At 32.4% G+C, this 4,485-nt stretch overlaps 1 long non-coding RNA gene across 1 annotated transcript; it reads left to right on the top strand.

Moving 5' to 3' along the window:
• The first annotated feature begins 457 nt into the window (after positions 1–457).
• Positions 458–3,514, top strand: LOC134272847 (uncharacterized). The gene is made up of 3 exons (XR_009993303.1): positions 458–529; positions 3,223–3,275; positions 3,418–3,514. It is a non-coding gene; the product is annotated as an uncharacterized LOC134272847 (long non-coding RNA).
• Positions 3,515–4,485: the final 971 nt, after the last annotated feature.

The following is a 4,485-nucleotide window of genomic DNA, read 5'->3' as shown; positions in this document are numbered from 1 at the left end:
AACGATCCTTCTTTTTATTTTTTTTTTAAATTAATGCTGTCAAAATAATTTAGAAAATCTAATTGTATATTAATCTGGTTTGCTCAGACATTGATTTTTGAGTACATGTAAATGCTTCCTCAAGACATGATCTAGACACATGTGCATAACGTTCTATGCAATACTGTAAATGTAGATATATGGTACAGGAAAAATATACGTTTAGATACACATGTGTGGTCTTGTGAACAGAACACTGTAAATATGGGAGAAACTCGTGTATATTCATGATATATAGGAAATTTAATACCATGTGTTATGGCAAATACATAACAGGAAACAGAAGTATCACTGTTTGATCGTGACTATAAATTGTTCTAATGATATTAAATCTGCAAAAGTTTGAACTTCAATATATAAAAAGGAATCGCTTTTATTGTTTTTCCCCGTTATTTTTTTCGTTGCTAGAAATGTATTGCCGGTCTTTCATTTATTATATGAACATTTTATTTCTACATTATGAGTCTTCCAATTCGCAGTTATGTGATGGGTAATGTATATATAAATTATTTTTCATCTTAATCATTTAGCAAAACTGATTAATTTCTGACAGCCTTTTGTATAATTATCCAAATACTGTAGAATTTTTTTTTCTATGTGGTATTAATTTATGCTATATACGCAATTAAAAATTCCCCCCAGAAATTGTCCCATTGTACTCAATATACATGTAAGATATATAGTGCTAAAAATAGAAAATCTGCGTAATATTCTACCCGCGGATTAAACAGAAATAGATATTTTGCAAAATTACTACCCTGTTGAAGAAGTCTATTGTACTTATGAAAAATAAATGATAATTACTATTAAATCATACCATGCATTAAAACACAAAAGAAATTGATAAGTGATTTTAATGTCCAGAACGATTTCAACTTCTTAAACAATTTAGGAATTTATATGCACATTCTATAAATGTGTCTGCGTTCAATGTAATGTTTACTAGTATGTTTAAATACTTTTAAAAATCGAGAATATTGCAATTACAAGGACAGTGAAATGCAGATCATGAACATATGGGAAGACAACAAATGACAGAAAAACAATAAGGTAACATTTATCAATTTATACGAATCCCTGTGTACAGCTAGAAAATGGACAGTTTCTCAAGAATAAGAGTCAACACCAGCACAGGATTACATATCAAATTTGCCAGCATTGTGAAACAGAGTCAGCTAGAAGCGGGTAACCCCCACCCTCATTTGGCCAGACAAGCTCGCTTGGAAATCCACATTGAACCTCACCTAATCTGAGAACATCGGCGGTTATACCCCAGCGTAAATTGGTCTTAATGTGAAGAGCCCTCAAATAGGGAATGTCACGAGGACGTCGGGCTTGTAAGTGAAATCTTGATGGTTCTTAATTGTCTGGCCACTAACTACCAAACCAGTATCTCTTTGAAGTTGAGACTTTATCTGATTTGATGTAACCAGGCAGTGCACGTGAATCTGTATGAGACTTGGTTGTTGCCCTTGGTCGACAGGATCGGGGTCTATCCTGAAAAGGCCCTGTAGTTCGATGTCTAGACATAATCCGCTGATAACAGACTGGAAAACATTCATTGCACTAGCCACAGCCACCTGTCTTGTGCCAACCTGTAATGTAAATTCTCATCCTTTGTTAGACGGCGTATGGTATCTATTTTAAACGACTTCAACAACTGTTACACTAGGTGCCTTCAACTCAGAATCTTTCTTTAACCTTCCAATTCAGAGGCATGCAAATTTGTGACACAACAGCCTTGATCATCACTAGCGCTCCATGCGGATTGTGCGAGTGTGATTTATATGTTTTGATGATGAGTTAATTTGGAAATGTTTCCTCGTTAAAGAACTATGCAACATGATTTCGTATCCCTTTGTTTATATGAACATTTTGATCACTATCTACAGTATCCCCTACGTTTTTCAGTATTATTATACTGCAACGGAAAATGTTATCATGAAATAAAATTTGTAAAAAATATTTAATTTGATAGCATAAAACAAATTCTAGTTTTAACTAATGAGAAAGTTTCTATATGTAAATATTTCCATTTCCGATTGTTTTCCCTATGATAAACACTACAAAAGTGAATCTTGTTAATTTCTCCATTATTCCTGTGGCATGTAAATTTCTCTATATTGAAATACTACTGAAAGGTCAAATGTCAACCTGCATGTATACGTATGATACATGACTGGCGTATAAATACACTGAAGAAAAAATAGATGTTTTGTTTAATTGTTTACTAAGTAATTAGATATGATATATATTATTACAAACAAAATAATTAATGAATTATTTCCGGATCAAAAGCAAGTCACCAGTCCACTATCACCGAGGCGTCGCGAGACCGAGAACTCCACTTCCGTAAATATGGTAAACAGCCCATCTGAACCACGTGGAGAAATCGGAATCGCCACATAGATCTGTACTTCATCATCTTATACAGACATCGTCCCTCAGTCATTACCATCCGATTTATTGAGCAACTCAACTTCCTCTGTTATTTCAACATCCACACAAATCTGTTTCCTGACCATGCTGACCAACTTTCGTTTCATCAACTGCAACATTGCATTCAATATGGGGGCGGAGAGGACTCCAAGTGCTTCCGAAAACCTAAATCTAGGTCACATATATAATTAACGTTAACAGGATTGTTTTCATCATAATTCAGAATTCTTTTGTTATTCTATAAATGTTGATATTTGGCTACAGTAACTAAATAATCATTAAATTTGGTTCGTGTTTTATGGGACTATTTTTTTATAGTAAAATTTGACATATAAACAAATTCTGTATTTCAAATCTACTAAATTAAACTGTATTCCGGTTTATTTTAAGTTTTTTTTTATAAAAATGTATAAGGAATCTTATATATTCAAATTAGTTTCCCGCTATTGTTGATGCCCTATATATCCTTTAATATATAAATGGCTGACCATATATCTTTTGAGAGAAATGTATAAGTATCTATATACACAATATAATGCTTAATTTTTTTCTAGTAACTATTTGAAGACTGTTCTTATTATTTTTAAAATTGTTAAAAATCTTAACATGATGAAGGAAGTATGCTTTAAATAGCAGTATATTGTTCAAAAACAGATTTCAGTATTAAATTAAAAAAATATAAGGTATTCAGTCTGAGAGTTATTCAAAGATGAATTTCAAGAAAGTATACAACACTTTTCATAGGAATCGATGCTGTAATGGTTTTATCTGGAACGATACATTGAATGCATGTATAAGTAAGTATATCTGATACAAAATATGTCAAAATCAAAATTTTTGCATCTAAATTAAAAAAATGTAACCTACATTTTCCGCCATATTCAATAATAGAGTGTAAAAATGGTTTTATCAGATCTAAGTATTATATAAACATTGTAGAATGTAGGGGTGGTTATTATGGGATTCATTGCAATATTTCCTGTCGCCCACCGACGTTTGGCTGGTATTGTCTTTCAACATGCAGTTGTATAGAAGAGGAATGTCATAGTGTGTATGGATGCAGATTTCCATCTGGTAAAATGGCATTTAATTAGATTTTGCTCTTTTATGATATGAATAAATTTATGCAGTAACATTTACATGTAGTACATTCAAATATATTACTGCCATGCAAATTGGGTATCAATCGACTTTACTTTATTCAAAAGTTTTTCTGCAGTCTCTGCAATTTAAAAAAACACCTTTTTGTACTTCCATACGTAACTAAATGATCAGAAAACTTCAATATAATAATGCGTAATGCAACATTTACCGGACTGGAATTTGTTTTTTTCTAGAATCTATTTGATTTCCTGTAAGAACCTTAATTGGAGGCATTTTTGATCACATATGTGTTCAGTTTGAATGGTAGACAACGTACAGAATACCTTAATGTTTAAATATATTTTTATATATCAGTTTCATCCTCAACCTCCCCTTGATTTTGTATCCACCTCTCCCACTCACTGAGTTCATATAGCATTTTGTGAACCATTAAACTTTAAGCAAACGCAGACTACTGAGAAATTGTGATGTATGAAAAATGGAGACAATGAAAAGTATGCAAGCTCAAAAGTCAACCCATACAATACAAATCAGAGGTAGAACAAACACAGACCTCTAAAATGTCAGAGGTGGGGTCAGGTGCCATGGAGGAGTACCGGGAATACGCATTCCTTGACGACCGTTTTCATCCGCGCCTTATGCTCCTTGTTTTTTGAAAAATCCCATTTGAAATTCGTATTACGGAATTTCTAAGGTCGATATTTATAGCCATATTCAGCATATCATTTGGTCGCATTATGTCTGGCATGTTTCCAGTTTCCAACCATTTGTAGCTCTATTTATGTTTATAATATTGTGTAACAAATTTTGTTTTGTTAAGAATGTTACTTAAAGGTACTGTATTGACAATAAAAAGGACCTGTATATTGAATTATTATTTTTTTTTGTTAAAGCCACACAAAT

Source organism: Saccostrea cucullata, unplaced genomic scaffold (assembly GCF_032062105.1).
Source record: "Saccostrea cucullata isolate Sc308-1 unplaced genomic scaffold, CSIRO_AGI_Scuc_v1 ctg996, whole genome shotgun sequence".
NCBI lineage: Eukaryota > Metazoa > Mollusca > Bivalvia > Ostreida > Ostreidae > Saccostrea > Saccostrea cuccullata.
This window is presented reverse-complemented; position numbering and strand designations above follow the sequence as displayed.